Genomic DNA, 19678 nt, shown 5'->3' with positions numbered 1-19678 from the left:
GCATCAGTTCAGCTGTTGGCTACAAGGACAAGGCAAGACAAGGCAATAAATAAAAAGGAAGAAGTTGGAAGAAGTGTTATTACTGTTTATTAAGGCCGAGTATCAGATAGGGTAATATTGTAAAAGATCATTTTTATTATAATTTTCTCTTAGTGTCGAGATGTAAAAAAACAAAATTTTTAAATCAGATTAAAAATATGTAGTCAATTTGCTCGGTTTAAGTAAAACTTATGAGGAAGAGTCAACGACCAATAACGAGCTAAGATAAGCATTAAAATGTTATTTGACAGCAAATTCAAGTTTATTGACAATTACAAGAACATTGAATGTTTCGGCTTACTTAGCTTTCATCAGCAACAAATCATATGAGAAATAAACAATAATTTATTGCTGATGAAAGCTAATAAATCATATGAGAATTACACAATAATTTATTGCTGATGAAGTAAGGATGAAACGTTCAATTTTCTTCTAATTGTAAACTTAAATTTCCTAACCTTATTGTTTAGCTCGATTGGCTATTGACCTTTCCTCATAGGTTTTACAAAAATTTTGTAACACTTTGTTAGATACATCGTGTAATATAAGTATAACGATTAATAAATTAGTATATCTAATAATTGAAAATGTATTGCTTGTAGGAAAAAATGGTGATAGCATGTTGCGTTCCTCAGTGCAAGTCAGGAAAGAAAGTTCCATCCCACAAATTTCCAAAAGACCCAATAAGATGCCAAAAGTGGGTAAAAAGTCTAAATTTGCATCACTTAGAAAACTTGTGCGCAAATGAGTTACAAAAATATCAAGTATGTCATAAGCATTTCCGCGAAGAAGACTATAGTTGCTCCAGTTTACGTAACCGTTTCTTGACAAACACAGCCATTCCCCTTTTAAATATTAATAATAATGATGATAGCGCTGATGTAGTAGATATATTGTCGGTACAGTAAGTAATGTACAACAACAGCCATTACAGCTTTTAGAAAAAAATGAAAGCGAACAGCAGAATACAGTTTCACAGTCTATGCCTATAGATGTGTCAGATATACAAAAACAAATACATCAGCAGAGCGAACAAATATCAAAACAACAACATTTATTAGAAACGTTTAATGTACAACACAAAATATTACAAAAAGAAGTGTTCAAAATGCAACAAAAAATATACGAGAAAGACATAGAAGAGAAAAATAAGTTGCAGCAATCACATTGTCAAGAAAAGGAAAGTGTAATCCAGAATTGTGCAAATCGGCTGACAAGACTAGAAGAAGAAATGCGAATAATAATAACTCCGAAAAGAAATAAGGTATTACAAAGGAGACCAATTTTACGAAATGTCACTCGCACAGCAAATCTTACTCCTACTGCAAAGATACTATATAACTCTAATGTTAGACTAAAACGTACTAATACACGTTTAAAACGCCTTATACAACGAAGAAAGAAATGTCAAGAAAAAGAAACATCGATGCACAAGAAAGTAAACTCGACAGGTGCTGTGCAACAACAGTTTATTAATATGCTGCAGAGAAACAGTACAGTACGTCCCCAGGTATATAATATGAAGATATAATGCTCCATAATAAATGATCCTATATCCTAAATGCTGTATTGAACATGTATCACACGCACAAACAAATCCCATTATTATTATTAATATTATTGGTATTACTATTTATCAAAACAGTTATTTACAGTTATTTATAGTAATGCAGTTATTGTAAATGCAGTAATTTTTGATATTTCATTTATGTCACATAGGCTGGGTTCCACTTATCGCTCACAACGCTCGCGAGCATCATTTCGTCCTTGTTTAACATTTGACAAACAACAAGGATGAAATGATTCCACGAGCGTTGCGAGCGATAAGTGGAACGCATCCATAATTGCTTATATTTATACTATTATGCTATTCAGATTTCTACATTTGTATATATGACTTGGTATATTTTATATTGATCATACTTGTGTATATTTTTTTCTATTTTATGTTATTTAATTGTGCCTCAATGGTCGAATTTGTAAAGATGGCCTGCCCCTCTCATAATAGGGAGGTGCAGGTTCAAAGGTATCACCTCACCCCTGGCTGAAGTGATATTTTTTGCAATAAATTCTGTACAGTTTGTTGCTAAAAGATTCTTATTTAGCATCATTATTATTATTATTACATTGATTATCAAATCAATTACGTGTACTATTTCGACTTTAGCTGTAAACTGTGTTTCAAGACTGACATTACTCGGCGCGCACTTTGTTAAGTTGGAAAAAAATGTATACGCAAAAATATTATTAGACACGAAGATGCAGCCTATTCATATAATATAAGGCATATTTCTATTGGGTTATTTATATAATGACAATAATTGACATAAATGACAATTGGATGTATATCAATGTATATAATTGTATATTTTTAGTCGTGGTTTAATATCTGTATTTGTCATTTGAGATGCATTTTTGATATTCTTTTTGTGAGATATTTTATACATTTTTTGTAGGGTCGAAGATATACAGTTTAAGAGAAAGTATTCTGTATCGGTATATACAAACGATCGCACGCATGTTACAATTTTCTATCCAAATACCTCACCTGTCCTATAATAACAACATTAAATTCCGAACTGGCACGTATTCCTTTGAAAACTGGATGCACTAAATTAATAGTGACATTTTTGAAAAATGCTGTAAGAGATATGAAAGATGACAGAGAAAAGTATGTAGCTCTGTTATGGGATGAAATATCGTTACAACCTGGTTTGTCATACGATAAGACACATGACAAAATAATTGGATTCGAGGACTAAGGAATAAGGAGGACTAGAAAAATAGCAGACCACGCTATAACCTTTTATTTAAGATGTCTAAAAACGGGGAATAAAATACCTTTAGGGTATGGATTTTGCGAGAGGTCTACGAAAACCTTTCAATTAGTACGGTGCATGAAAGAATGGCTGTCACACATTATCAATTCTGGATTGATACCTATCGCAACAATATGCGATCAAAGTGGCCCAAACATTGCTGCAATAAATGCGTTGATACAGGATAGTAACATAATTCGCACAAAAAAGAATTTATGTACAAGTAAGTGGGAATCATAATATAGTTTAAACATATATAACGTAATGTGTAATACCAGAGAGAAGACTGCAGCCAAATCATGTTCACAACCACTCTCAGGTCATCTCTGATAATACATAATGGTAATAAATAAAATGTAATGTAATATATATAAAATATATATATGTATATACACAAAGAAATATAACAAATTATTTTTTAAGAGAATACTTTTATCATAAAAGAACGAGAAGTCATACCCGTTTTTGATTATGTGCATTTGCTAAAAGCAACAAGAAACAACTTGTTAACGAAAGATTTACATATGAATGTAAACAAAGCCTGCAATGAAGATGAACAATATGCATCTTGGAGTCATATTGTGACATGTTACGACATAAACAAAAACAGTTTTTAAAACAACGACAATTATCTAAAATAACGGAGAAACATGTTAACCCAAATTTAATACCGAAAATGAGGGTGAAGTATGCCTCTCAAGTTTGTAGTAAAACTTTCTCCAATTTTATTGATGTTGTACTGAATTTAAGTAACGGTAAGTCTGTATGAAATTAACATGTAGTATTAAAAAATTTGTTTGTGAATTTATGCCCAATAATTTGCATTTGATGTTTTAGGAGTTGTCCAGACACGGAAAGGTATCATAAAATTACCAAAAGGAGCTGCTGCTACCTCCGATATGTTATATTTTTTCAATAATTTGTTTGACTCATTCAACGGGATACAAGGACAATGATTAAGTAGCATAATTTCTCCTAATAGTGGACATACACAATTGTGGCAACAAGCTTGCAAGAAATTATCAAATATGCAATACGTTGATAAACAGACTCGAAAAGTTGTCAAGAAGAATGCTCCAAAGTGTCTCGAAAACTGGATATGGACGATAAAAGCTGCGCAAAATATATGGAATATCCTACATGAAAATAATTTTGATTCGTTAAATCTAAGATTCTTAAATCAAGATGTGCTTGAAAATTTTTTTAGCCAGATAAGGAGCAATGGCTGTGCTAATACAAATCCTAGTCCGGTACAGTTTCAAGGAGCGTTCAAATCATTGCTTATCTGTAATTTTACCTCCAAACATTCAATTGGAGCTAATTGTCGAGAAAATAATGAAGGAACTACATTTGCTTTATCTCAATTAATGGATCTTAGTGAGCGAATGAAAGAAATATATTCCAAGGAAGTTCATGAAGTAGAATGTACGGAAGCAGCAATACTTGCAGTTGCAGAAACTGAAATTGTACTAGATGCAGAGAAGATTATCAACTATGTTTGTCGTAACAAGACAATTGCGCAATGTGAAAAATGTGATTTAGATTTAGAAAATGGAAATATTGTTCATTTTGTACAAGATGCCACAGATATTATGGAAAAGACATTCCCGAACATTTGTTATGAGTCAAAATTTTCGGAAAAATTAGCACATGTTTTGGAGGACAAATATCTTACATATTTTCCTGAGCAATGCACACATTTGAAAGAAGTTTTGTTACAAATAATTGCAGTGGAATTTATTCAAATATCCTGCACTTTTTATTAATAACATTTTATCCAGAAAAACAGAAATACATTCTGATAATTTCCTTTATAATACAGCTAAAAGATTATCTACAAAATATGTAAAGAAACGCAGTGAAAGTAAAACTGATAAACGACAACAGATTATACCCATATAAAGTATCAGGTAAACAAATTGTTATTTTTATCACCAGGACGCGAAATGAGACATGAGCGGTTTATCGTACAAAGTAAGTAAAGTAAAGTTGCAATACATATAAAATTTATTATTGTTTCAGTGGTTTTCTACATTGGAAAGTAAATTACTGGTAGCACAAAATTCTGGATATAACGCAATTCACCGATATAGAAATTGAGACAATCTGAATCGTTATACAGCCTAAAGAATCAAGCCAAGCTCAATCCTGCTTTTAATGACAATCATAAGTTAATTGGTTTTCATGATATCAACCTATGTGTGTCTGCATGGGATAGTCACGAAGAAGGCAGATTAGTATATCGATACGGAGGGAAGTCAGTTGGAGCATTTCTGCAGTCACGAAAACGGTCATTGATGATGCCGAGCATAGCTCATGCTCTGTTCCTGGATGTGACTCACGATTAATCCCAGTCCGGTGGAGAAACGAAGTGTCTTTGATCTATTTCCGAGCGCTGCGCTTGTATCGATGACGTTTCAGTGGAATATATATATATATATATATATATATATATATATATATATATCTCAAACATTTAATTTCTCAATTAATTTAAATGTAAATAATAAAAATAAAATAATATTAGTAAATATTTATATAGTGTCTATTTTATTATGATTTTTAAACTTACAAATTAGTTGTAATTGTAATTATAATTTATGTAATATAGACTGCAATCCATTTGATGCTACAAATGTTTCAAAGCGTTTTTTTTTCTCCGTCTTTATTCATTGAAAAAAAGGAGAAGAGGAATGTTTCGAAGCATTTGCAGAGTTATGTGGATCGCAACCATAGTTGAGTTCAGAACCATAAGCTACGCCGAGCTACGCATTTTTATCGACTACAACCGCCATGTTGCTATTTAATTCCTATTTCAAGGGGTCAAACTTTTAGATGGCGCTGCAAACACTGTACAACTTTTTCATATGGGAGTTTGAGAACCCTGATCTTTATCCCAAAATTTAAGCAAATGCGAACATTTATATATATATATATATATTTTTTTTTTTTTAATAATCAGTAACATTGCGATCTGTCTAAGTGGAGACATTTAGCAATAGGTTAAGTAATTTGAAGTCTTGCACGGAGAAGTCCAGTGACTAGTCCGTATTCAAAAGTCAACTCATGCTAGAAGATCTTGCGGAGCTTTTCTCTTAAGTCGGCGAAAGGTTGTCCTGGCATCCATTAGTCCAAAAACCAGCTGATTGGGGTGTGATAAGATTCTCTCTTTATATATCCTGGTGCGTGTAATGATTTCCTCTTTGACGGTAGGAATGCCTAAGTCATGGTGTATTCTGTCGTTAGAGACATACCAAGGAGCGTTAACGATCATACGAAGGGTTTTTGACTGGAACCTTTGGAGGATTTCCAAGTTTGAATTTGCCGTTGTTCCTCACAGCTGTAGGCCATAGGACCAAATAGGTTTGAGGATACACTTGTATAAGAGTAGTTTATTTTCTAACGAGAGGTGGGAATTTCTGTTCATGAGCCAGTATAGGCTACGCAGTTTTAATCCGAGTGCTTTTCTCTTTGTGAAAATATGTTTTTTCCAAGTAAGACGTCTATCCAGATAAATGCCCAGATATTTAACATCATCTGCTTGAGGTATTTGGGTTCCGTGAAGTTTGACAGGCGGGCAAGAGTCTCTTCTTGTGGTAAAAGTGACGTGGATGAATTTGGACCCGTTTGCTTGTATGCGTCAGTCCTTGAGCCAGGTGGATATTTTATCAAGACTTTTTTAAAGCTTGGTGGAGGCTTTCTTAGGGCACCTATCCACCGCCAGGATCGCAGTGTCATCAGCGAAAGTTCCGGTAACGACACCATCGATAACTGGCAAGTCTGAAGTAAACAAAGTGTATAAGGTTGGACCCAACACGCTGCCTTGAAAAACTCCAGCTTGTATTTTGTGGAGGTTTGTTATATCTTCCCCCTGTTTCACCTGAAAATGCCTATCGCTGAGATAAGATCTAATAAAAGAGTAGTAACAATTTGGAAGAGCCGCCTTGATCTTGGACAGCAAACCCTCATGCCACACTCGGTCGAAAGCTTGAGATATATCCAAGAAGGCAGCAAAACAATATTGTTTGTGTTCGAAGGCAGAATGTATTCTATCGACTAGTATGTGTATTTGTTCGATCGTACTGTGTTTTTGCCTAAATCCAAATTGGTGATCTGGTAGGAGATTATGGTGGACTAGAGGCATAAGTCTTTTGAGAAATAGAATCTCCATTACCTTGGAGAGGATTGGAAGTAAGCTAATAGGGCGGTAGGACTTGACGTCCTCAGCTAGTTTGCCCGGTTTGAGTATCATTATGACTAAAGCTGTCTTCCATTGGGATGGGACAGTTTTTAGTCTGAATATGGCATTAAACAAGGATGTTAAGAAGGTGATAGCTTCTGCAGGAAGTTGCTTTAGGATCTGAGCGGTTATTAAGTCATAACCAGGAGCCTTGTGAACATCTAGTTTTTTGATAGTAGTGAGAACATCGTTCTTAGTAACCTTTTTGATGAAGGAAGAGTCCTCTAGGTGCATTTGGTTTAAAGAGTCCTGTATGGTTTGACCCATAGTACCCTTATCCGGATTTGGAGTAAAGACGCTCTCTAGGTGTGTTGCAAACTCAGTGGCCTTATCAGAGTCTTTTGCAGCCCAAGTACCATCGAGTTTACGTATAGGGGGCTGATGTAGGATGGGACGTTTTAGTTTTCTGGTAGCCTTCCATAGCGAGTAGTTAGTGGCGGTGGATGCGTCCAAATTTTTTAGATAGTTTTGTAGTCCTGAATTTCTGTCGTAGAATAGAAGTCGTTTTAATTCTGTTGAGAGCTGGTTTAATCGAGTTTTGTCCCCTGGGTATCTTGTTTTCTGCCAAATTTTCCTAGCACGCCTTTTCTTTACTATTTTTTCCCTGATAGATAAAGAATATTAAATAGGTTTTGTATAGGTGGCCTCAAAGGTGGAATCCCATGCTGCCCTTTGAACGCAGCTGTTGAAGTGCTCAATTGCCTCTTCGATATCATTGGCGTTTTTTAACGAGTAATTTGCTTTAAGAGAGGAGGCCAGGGATCTCCGGAAAAAATCCCAGTCAGTACGGTTATTATGTAATCTACAGGATTTAGAAGTCTGCATAATTTTTCTACTTAGTGATATAAGTACAGGGGAGTGGTCTGATGAGAGATCCAGGCAAGATTTGCATTCAATCAAAGCATTAGGAAGGCCCTTAATTATGCAAAAGTCAATTAAGTCCGGGATTTTCATAGCGTCCGTGGGCCAGTAAGTAGGTTCACCCGACGATACAACGTCGAGTTTCAATATTTCAATTGCATGCAGTAACTGTCTGCCTTTGGGGGATATTGTTCTTGAATCCTAGTAGGTGTGCTTAGCGTTATAATCGCCACCGGCGATAAATCTATGGCCCAAGGTGGTAAGGTATTTAAGGTAATCATCCTTATCTATAGCATGTTTAGGGGGCTACTATAGACAGCTGAGACGACTATTGGTCCTTTCCAATCCTCAATCATGACATTGGTTGCCTGAATTTTTTCAGTATGGTAAGATTTAATGACGTGGTGCCTAATATTATTTCTTATCAATACCGCACTACCTCCATAAGCGGTACAATTTGGGTGCATTGTATGATAGAAGCTGAAATTTGTCATTTTAAAAAAGTTTTTCCTTGTGAAGTGAGTTTTGGAGATAAGAAGAATATCTAGTTGGTTTGTTAAAATAAATGCCTTAACCTCTAAGGTATGTTGTGACAGCCCGTTAGCATTCCATAAGGCTATTTTTAGAGAATCGAATTTGACAATCCTGACATTAAGTCGTGAAAAAGTTTTGTCAGGGTAGTTAATTGATCCGAAATACGTTTTAATAACTCCATCATATTCCCAGCTTCAATTTGAACCTTGGGTATTGGTGTTTTTATCTGATCTGAATATAAAGTTTTATCGATGTTTTGTGTGGTTGAGTGAGAGCAGGTATGCTTCGAGGAGTTAGGCTGATAGGATGATGATTTCAAGCTTGTCTTATCCGTTGTTAGTAGTGATTTTTCCCTGGCAGGAGGAAACTTAACTTTTTGAAGTTCCTTATAAACACTACAGCCTTTGTAATTTGCCGGATGGTTCCCATCGCAGAGAACACATCTGACATCATCAGACCTAGACTTGCGCGGGCAGTCGGCTGAGCGATGGTATCCTGCGCATTTAATGCATCTAGGAGTGCGACGGCAGTAAGCTTTCGTATGGCCGTATTGTTGGCATTTGGCGCATTGGGGAATCTCGCGTTTAGGTCGTGGAGGTTCGAAGGAGATACGGCAGTGTAGCAAATGTTTGACTTCATAAATAAGCTTGTTATTGTCATTCAATTATAAACATAGGTAAAGGTTTTTGAAGTGAAACTTCTTTAGGCACGGTAGTGAGTTCGATTCGCGACACAAAAAAGTGTAACGGAAGTGAAACTTCTTTGGTACGGTAGTAAGTTCGATTGTGCGACACGAAAAGTGTAACGAAAATTTGACCAATAGGCATACGGCGTTGGCGAGACGGTTCTTCTTCTGGCACGGTAGTAAGTTCGATTGTGCGACACGGAAAGTGTAACGAAAATTTGACCAATAGACGTACGAAATGAAACTTCTTTAGTACGGTAGTAAGTTCGATTGTGCGACACGAAAAGTGTAACGAAAATTTGACCAATAGGCGTACGGCGTTGGCGAGACGGTTCTTCTTCTGGCACGGTAGTAAGTTCGATTATGCGACATGAAGTGTAACGAAAATTCGACCAATAGGCGTACGAAATGAAACTTCTTTGGTACGGTAGTAAGTTCGATTGTGCGACACGAAAAAACGTCACAAAATAGTGTCACGAAAATTCGACCAACAGGCGTACAAAGTGAAACTCCTTTTGGATCGGTAAGTAAATTCGATTTTGCGACTCGAAAACGCGTCATGAAAATTCGATCAGGCGTACGGCACTGGCGAGACGGATATAGTGAGAACTGCGTGTAACACTATATTTATATTTAGAATTACTATATATATGCCCATATATATAATGATATATGGACCCATTTATAATTTTATATAAAGCCAAATTTCATATATAATTACATATAATTATATATATTTATATATAATTAAATATAGAATTATATACAATCTTTTTTTCCCAGGTAGAACCAGTAACTGTTCGCACAGATAGTGACTGACAGTGCTGTGTTGTGTTGCCTACGAGTATACATACCGGGTGTCTCAGACCACCCGTATCACCCGATTTATTCGTAAACGCAACATTTTAGAGAAAAATGTTCCAGACCAAAGTTGTATGGTTTCAAGGGGTACATAAGATGGTGTCATTAGTTTTACCTTAAATAGTTGCTTGAAGGTCACGTAAAGGTCACCTTCAATTTTTTAAATAGAACTACCTATTTTTTATTGCATATTCTTGTAGCTTATCTTGAGGGCTTTTCAAAACACTATAAGAAAGTATTTTTTTATTAAGAACTTTTGGAATTATAAGGCTTGAAAGTTCTAGTATTTTGACATAAAATACAAAATATCTTGTAAAACATCAAGTTTTCGGTAATGTTACCTTAATACTTTTATGCACAGAATAATGAGACGAATCAATTAGTATAAAAAAGCATAGTTCCTTTAAGAAAAAATATGTAATTTGCAACACGCATCTGCATACTTTTTCTTAAAAGCAACTATGTCTTTTTTTCATATCAATTGATTCGTCTCATTATTCTGTGCATAAAAGTATTAAGGTAACATTACCGAAAACTTGATGTTTTACTTATTTTGTATTTTATGTCAAAATACTAGAACTTTCAAGCTTTATAATTCCAAAAGTTCTTAATAAAAAAATACTTTCTTATAGTGTTTTGGAAAGCCCTCAAGATAAGCTACAAGAATATGCAATAAAAAGTAGGTGGTTCTATTTAAAAAATTAAAGGTGACCTTTACGTGACCTTCAAGCAACTATTCAAGGTGAAACTAATGACACCATCTTACGTACCCCTTGAAACCATACAACTTTGGTCTGGAACATTTTTTTCTAAAATGTTGCGTTTACGAATAAATTGGGTGATACGGGTGGTCTGAGACACCCGGTATACGTGTCGTGTTACTTTAAGGCACAAAAGATTTATTTTATTAATTTCAGAAAAGTTATGGCAAAGCCTTGCCTTCAGAAGTTTCACTTCTAACGCGCGTGGCGACCACGCGTTCATTTTTTTTTTTTTTAATCCCTCTTTGCTTAATGTTCCAAATATTGGAGGCTTCGTGCCCGAGATCCAATAGGGCCTCTTTGATATCGTTCGTGTCCACTGAGGGGTGCAGATTCTTCAAGACCACCCTAAAACCCCTATCCTCTTTGGGTTTATAGGTAAAAAATTCGGTTTGTTTAATTTCTAATTGTTTGACTATTATAGAATATGCTTCGGATGTACTTGGCTGTATTTTAACTTGATCGTTATGAAGAACTCTAATTACATAGTTGTCTTTAGCTTGATCATCAAGCATATTGATGAAGGGTTGTATATTTTTGACTCCATCGACGAATATTGTGGTGGTGGCTTTATCAATTTTTCTTTGATTTCACGATTTACGCCTTAATCCTCTTCACCTTCAAGGGGAGAGAAGCTATTGGATGTAGGCACTGGGTTACTAAGCCAATAGGAACTAATTTTGACCTGTTTTTGTTTTCTGGTAGAAATCTCAGGGCTGGTACGCGCTCTTTTCTTCTTATCTGTGACCACTGTCCAGGGAGACTCGCAATTTAAGCCTACCTCTTTATTTGTTATGGTCTTCAAGGAGTTTTTATTTGCGTTTTCACGACCGAATGGTCTCAATAAGTTTTCGCTAAATGAAGCAGAACGAAGTCTGTTAGAAACCAGATGTAGTGGAGTGTTGCCGAACAATGGTTGGCCCTCCCCCCCAGAATCCGTGGGGCCGACCTCCGAGGAGGGTAGATTTTCCAGCATAGCTGGGCTGCCACCTGGGGTAATAATAATTCCGTTTGTTTTATCCATTGTGGGTTTGTTTGGCTGTTGGTCCACGGGAGGTATTTTATTTCCCTCCTACCCTTCGGCGGCTACTGGCCGCCGGCGAGCGTTCCCCCATCCGCCACCCAGGGGACGCGCCTCCTAGCGGTTACAGCCTCCGCCGAAGGATTTATATATTTTAATGCAAAAATCAAAAGGTACATATTAGACGTCGACTAGACATTGAATACACGTCTGAGGATAGCGCGAGTTTAAAAAATATAAAATCTCGAAATTTTTTATGGAAAATTCTTTTCCGATGCTCAATATATTACAAATAAATTCTAAAAATACTCAGAGCAAAAGACGTCTAAATTGTCATATTTTTAGACGTGCATTTAGATTAGACGTAATCCAAATCTCTCCGACGTCGGTTAGATGTCGAATCGACGTCAGCGTTCCGGCTGGGGAGGGAAGCGCAATATAATCTATCCCGAGCACACAGATGAGTATCTCACTGTCTCTAATATAATTTGGAATCGTAATCGACACATGTACTCGGAGATTGTAATAACTCGTGCGCCACAAATGTATCTTCCCATTTCATACGATGTGCCATTGATAAACAGCTAGCTTATTAGTAGTCCCTTAATTTCGATATATCCGTGTACATTTTATATATTGACGACCATCTTTGGCGTGAAGCATAGTGAGCGGTAATTGTGAGTGAGTGTATGTACTGAGCGAGTGTGTGCGTGTGTATGAACGAGCGTGCATACATAAGCGGTCTCCGAAGAAATATCGTTGTAGTCACCGGAATTCCAAATAAAACTGCGGATATAATTAAACGAGTGTTTCGATCGATGAATGCACGTCCCTTTCAGTGAATCGAGTCATCTTATTTCATGTTTGAGTAAGGTTTAACGAAATAGATCTTACAAAGTATATAATTTTTCGTTACCGATTTTTTTGGAAACCGGTATCAGAAGTTTGACGAATTTTTTGGGAAATAATTGATCGAATTTTAAAGAATTGTATATAAAACAGAGGCAGAATTTCCCGGGGAGTGCTATAAACTGTATAGTTTTTCGTTACCGATTTTTTTGGGAACCGGTATCTTTTTGGAAATCGGTTACGAAATTTTTTTCAATTTTTTAGGAAATAATTGAGGGAATCTCAAAGAATTGTATACGATGGAATTGAACTTTAGTAGATAAAAAAATAATATATTTCAATTTATAGCATTTTAGAGGGAGAGGGAAAGGGAGAGGGAGGGAAAAGGAGGGAGAGGGAGAGGGAGAGAGAGGGGGAGAGGGAGAGGAAGAGAGAAAGAGGGGGGAGAGGGAGAGGGAGAGAGGGAGAGGGAGAGAGGTACATTTACACATATTTTAAAAATATTTTAATATCATGTAATATACATTATTCGTAGACAGATCGAGCAGAACTGGATCGAAAAGCCTTTTATCATTTTGTAATTTTTTTAATAATTAATGAGAAATTACTTAACACAGATACGTGAATCAGGATGCGTTGACGAGATGGAACAGCCCAACGTTCACGTTTTGTTAGGTGCGTGGTGAGGCGTTGAAAGAAGTGCATAACAACGGCTATACATGAACGACATTCATATTGTTATTTATAAAGCGTTCTTCCTAATATTTCTCCACATGAGTAACAACGTGAACGTTGGGCTGCTCCTTTCGTCAAATCGCATGGACACATCCTGTTTTTATTCTTATATTTATCTTTATGCTTTGGCCCCTAAAAAAGTTATATTGCAAATGTTGAAATTCAAAAACAATAGGCTCTTTCAAACTTTGACCCTGAATAAATTACGAACGGTATCGACTTCTGTTATTTAATGTAATTTCAAAATGCATCAAAATAAGAAAATGTTATCTACAGGGATCCTAAAAAAATTTATTTTAACTACAAAGTTTATCTTACTAAAAAAATAAACTTCGTAGTTAAAATAAATTTTCTTTCAAGGTCAAAGTTTGAAAGAGCCTATTGTTTTTGCATTGCAACATTTGCAATATTACATCAACGTTGCGAAATGTTAGAAACACTATTTTTAATATATTTACTTTTTTTTAATAAGAAATATGCTATTATTTTTTAACACAATTTTTAACAAATATGTTATTTTAGAATTTTTAAAATTTAATTTTTACAATTGTTCTTGTTTAATTATCAAGTTTATCTTTTTTAAAAAAATTAAAAGAAAATAAGTTTTTAAGTGTTAAAAAAAACCTATTTTTTTTAATTTTTTGAAAGATATAAACTTGATAATTAAACAATGTATTCGATCGTGTGTACTGAGAAAGACATAATAATCTTGGTTTACTTTACATTTCATCTTTTTTAGTTCAAAGAATTAGAAAAATATAAAAAGTTAAATTTAAATTAAAATTAATCTGCATTAAAAAAAATAGATAAACATAAATTTTTCCTGTTATTATATAAAGGAGAAAAGTTTGTACTGTTGTTCGGGGTCTCTTAGAAACTATTGGACCGATTTTAAAAGTATTGTATATATAAAGTAGGGGTAGAATATTTCCTGGGGAGTGCTATAGGGTGTATAGTTTTTTGTGAAAGTATTGTATATGAAGTAGGGATAGAATTTCCCGGGGAGTGCTATAGGGTGTATAGTTTTTCGTTACCGATCTTATGGAAATTGGTTTTTCTAATTTCTTCAATTTTTCAGGAAATAATTGACGGAATGTCAAAGAATTATATATGAAACAGGGGTAGAATTTTCCGGGGAGTGATATGAAGTATATAACTTTTCGTTACAGATTTTTATTGAAACCGGTATCCGAAATTTTTCCATTTTTTGGGGAAATAATTGACTAAATCTTAAAGAATTGTATATGAAACAGGAATAGAATTTCATAATAAAAGAGTTACCGATTTCTGTCTAAAAAAATCTACGTAATTCTGATTTCTGCAAATTTTGATATCAAGCTAATTTTTTTTTAAGGATAGAATATTATTATATTGAATTTGGCGAGAATCGGTGAAAAGGTTGCCGATTTTTGCTTAAAAAGTATGTAAGATTTTTGCTTAAAAAGTGTGTAAGTTATACATGTCATATTTGTCATCTTACATACAGTATTATTAAAGGAAGGTTGTTTCGAATTTGGCAAAGATCGGTGGAGGGATTACCGATTTCTGCTTCAAAACTATGACTCTCTTAATTCCCCTAGTCCGTGCCAGTTCTGAGCTGAGCGTTGAATGGCGGCCGAAGAGGACGACCACGACGGCTCGCGCCGCCACGGAAGCCTCGCAGCAAGGAAGATCCGCGGGAGGCCAAGGCACGGGACCGAGCTCGGATCCCCGGGACCGGCGCGAGAACGCCGATTGGTTCACCTCGCCCAGGCCCGGCACGTCAGCCAAACCCGCTTCCCGACCAAGCCCGACACGCCCCGCTCCTCAAAGCCAATCCTTATTCGGAAAGTTACGGATCCAATTTGCCGACTTCCCTTACCTACATTAGTCTATCGACTAGAGGCTCTTTACCTTGGAGACCTGCTGCGGATATGGGTACGAACCGGCGCGACACCTCCACGTGGCCCTCTCCTGGATTTTCAAGGTCCGAGGGGAAGATCCGGACACCGCCGCAACTGCGGTGCTCTTCGCGTTCCAAACCCTATCTCCCTGCTAGAGGTTTCCAGGGAACTCGAACGCTTATACAGAAAAGAAAACTCTTCCCGGATCTCCCGACGGCGTCTCCAGGTCATTTTGGGTTACCCCGAGTATATGTATAAGTTATACATGTATTTTTATATAGAGTATTATTAAAGGAAGGTTGGTATTGAATTTGGCGATGATCGGTAAAAGGGTTCTTTTTTTATAAAAATCAAAATAACATGATATGTGAAACCAGCAGCTTATAATGACAAGAGAGTGAATTAATAGCAGGTCAGCTTAGTAATTTCACAAACAGTTTTTATAGAAAATCAATACATCAAACTTTGTATGATTGTATTGATTTTCTTAGTACATGAGAAACGTCATTTACGATGTATACAGAACCTTGATTTTTAAATTAAAAAATCTAGGAATAAAATCGGTAATCGGTAAGTGAAATATCGAGTATCTTTATTTCCTTCAAATACATTTTTCTCGCCTAAATGCATCTTTAGTGTTCTTCAGTTTTGCGAATCTGCAAGGTTAGAATGTTATATGTCTTTATTGGTACACACGATCAATATATTAATGACATAAAGACACAGAACAGAGTGATTGCGAGTAAATTACCTGATTGAATAACGTATTTTTTATATTTAACTAGCATGCCCCGTTTCGGCTTCGCCCGAAATTAGAGTGTGGCCAATCAATATCATTTCCAAAATTTATTAAAAATTATGAAACTGTTTACGTTTTTTACCCGACAAATTATTTCTACCGTTGTCCGACTCTCACCGCGAGAAGCTCTACGTCGAGATCAGTTCAGAAATACGGAAATTCAATGAAATTAGAAAAATTAATATACATTTTTTCTTTTTTATTGAATGTGATGAATAAATCTGGACGGCCGTATGCGCGAACATAAGTCATTGCATCTTGTGCGTATTCATGCATGTGCCGTGGGCTTCCTGTGAATGTACTCGGCAGTATGACCATCTTTCCCAATTCATTTGGATTGCTATCAATAGCAATTGCATCGCGTAAATGAATATATTGTTCTGAGCGCAGCTTGGTTTGATTCAATCGAATGAAGAGAAGTTGCTCGGTCTCGATTTTTGCATACATATCAACAATGTATTGATGAAACAATTGGCGACATTTCAAAATGTGATTGTCTGCGTTCTCACGAATCATTGATCGATATGAATAGTAATTCATGGCACTAACTTTCTTATTGGTCTCCTCATCTGTTTGTGGATTTATCATTTTGATGTTGAAATGATATCCATCTTCTCCTTGCCAGAATAAAATTGGATATTGCAATGCATCGTATGAGCGATGAGTTTCTGAGACTCGCTGAACATTACCATCTCTACGATGAAGAACTATATCACGCGAGTTAAATTCTTCACCAACTATCACGATCGCCACTTCATTAATTGTTAGTGCGTTGTATTGTCTTTCATGTTGGCCCGGTGGTGTTTTGTCAGCTCTAATGACAACTACGTAATCATCAGCTGGCATTCGCTCAAGTGCCGTCTTGAACATTCAAAGTAATTCGTTGTGTTGATCGAATAAATTTTGTAATGCAACAACAATTTCTGGATTTGTGCCGGAATTGAATCGACAACGTTGATGAACTTGTTCATCACTGGTCCCCATAGAATAAATCTGAAGAAATTTGTAATCTGCATCCGGCATTGGTAGAAGTGATCCAGCACGATGGTAAATTTGCCCTTGCACTTTGAACGTTGGCATGTAATTGTCACATATAATTTCTGTTGCACCGAACGATGTCATTTGGAAACATGAATTATACTCACGTATGTTTGCCAAGAAATGTTTCGACTCGTTTGTGTCACCTAATACCAATGTTAATAATGGATCGGGTGGTAAATGCAATTCTGGCAATTTCACTTTTCCACCTGCGCAGCACATTCCTGGATTTTCATTCTTAAATTTCAATGCACGGCAAAATTCGCATAACTTATCCATTTTTCCAAAAAAGATACTTCGATGGAGACTATAATCATAATCAGCATCGTAATTAAACGCAGCAAGATTCAAATCAGCATGCAGTGTCCCTCTGAATCGAACATTGCGTTCTCGATTGGTTGCCAGTCTTGATTCTCGTTGCTTTCCTGTTTCATTCGAACGGGCTTGAGCATTTCGTACTCGAAGAACTTCTAATCTTGCCTCCCGTTGCTCGTCTGTTTCTGAAACTTGTAATGCCTTTTTCTTTCGTGCCTGAGATGTAGATCGACCAATCGATTGACGTTTGGGAGGCATAATTATCAACGATATTCGCAAATTTTCTGAGAAAAATTAAAAAATTCAGTATTTGATATTATGATAATTGAAATAAAATCAACTACGATGAAATGCAGCCAAAAAATATGTGTAAATGTATTTAGTGAGAACGATGATTTAAACGATGACAAATTGAACTATCACTCTTGATGATCTCGTCGACAATTGTCTCCAATTTTCGGAAAAAAATGAAAAAATTCAGTATAAAAAAATATGTGTAAATGTATTTAGTGAGAACTTATTTAATTCAATATTATGATAATTGAAATAAAATGAACTCACGATAAAATGCAGCAAAAAAACATAAAGTACATACATACATACATTCATTTATAGATACATAGATTTTTATAATTTAATTTTTTTAATTTTTTTACCCTTATTTTCCTTCCTTAATATCCATTTTTTTTTAGATTACTTTCCATTTCCATATATTTCTTTTTCCATATATTTCTTTTGACATTTACTAACAACTGACATATACTGAGTGAAATCATCAACTTATCTATATAGAATGTGAGAAGTCGATTAACTTGAAACTTGGTGACATTTATGAGTATATGTTCGGCTCGAACTTCTGAGCTCAAATTTCTGAGCCGAACATATACTCATAAATGTCACCAAGTTTCAAGGGTAAACCAAAGGATGATGTCGCTGCCCTAGATATAGAGATCGATGTTGAATCTTAATAATGCGAAAATATACGACGATGCGCCGCGTAGTGTCTGTATCATTTGTCTGTGTTATGTTATAAAGTTGCTGCTTTCACATATTATATGTCAAAACTGATAAATCAGTCACTTCAATTCGTAACTGTCGCGAGCAATTAATTATTCAGTGAAAACTTATTTAGTGCCACCTTTGACGTTATTAAACACAGTCAACACTACTTTCGGATACCGATTTCCCAAAAGATCGGTAACAAAAAACTATACACTCTATAACACTCCCCGGAAAATTCTACCCCTATTTTATATATTTTTGGTAAAAATTCGGTCGAATAGTTCAAGAGTGTATAAAAGACATACATACATACATTCATTTATATATATATAGATAAATTTTTAATTCAGTCGAGATAGCATTGGAAATCGAAAAATGTCCTGGACACGATTTTTTTGGTATGTTTCAAAGGGTCATAAGTAATCTAAATTCAGATATTTCATTAGAAGGGTGATTTCGTTTTTTATTAAATATCTCACTTATTATTAACTTCAGACTGAAAGTGATAATAATCAAACTTGTGGAAAATTAAATTCTCTACAATTTTGGTCCTTATCTTTTTTTTACCTAGATCGATATTTTCGAACTTTTGCATTATCTCGTTTATTTTTAACTTTAGCGCATAAACTATAATAACCAGTTATAGGGAATAAGTTATGGGAATAAGTTGTACGAAATGAAATTCTGTATAAAGTTGGTCCTTATTTTTTTTTCTTTAGGGTTGATATTTTTGAACTGACCCTCCGAAACATTAAAAAAAATCGCGTACAGGACTTTTTTTGTCTATCTCAACTGGACTATTTATAAAATATGATACAATTATTTAAAAAATGAATTATTTTTATGCAAATCAAACAGAATTAGCACGTGAGATAGGAAAACGGCAGATAAAAAATAACTAAAAATAAAGGAAACCAAAGAGATTGAAAAGGCGAGCTGGCATAAAAAAAAGAATATTTGGTAGATTGGAAGAAAAAACAACTAATAAACTTTTAGCTATTAAAATGCTGAAATTAAAGAAAAAAGTGTAAATTCCCCCAAAAAATAATAATAAACTTTTGATGCTAAATTACGATCTGATAAAAAATATAAAGAAAAAAAAACAAAAAAAATATTAAAAAAGTTAGAGCAACCACAACATCAAATGTGCACATACATACATACATACGGACATTTTTTTTAGGCGATATTTCGACGTTTTACAACAATCTGAACATATTGGCAGAAAAAACTCAA

General features: G+C 35.1%; 1 pseudogene; it reads left to right on the top strand.

Annotated features, from left to right (window-relative positions):
• The first annotated feature begins 24 nt into the window (after positions 1–24).
• On the top strand, positions 25–1570 carry LOC139810057 (uncharacterized; annotated as a pseudogene).
• Positions 1571–19678: the final 18108 nt, after the last annotated feature.

Source organism: Temnothorax longispinosus, chromosome 3, assembly GCF_030848805.1.
Source record: "Temnothorax longispinosus isolate EJ_2023e chromosome 3, Tlon_JGU_v1, whole genome shotgun sequence".
Classification (NCBI taxonomy): domain Eukaryota; kingdom Metazoa; phylum Arthropoda; class Insecta; order Hymenoptera; family Formicidae; genus Temnothorax; species Temnothorax longispinosus.
Note: the sequence above shows the minus strand (reverse complement) of the source record. Positions and strands in the feature narration are given on the sequence as shown.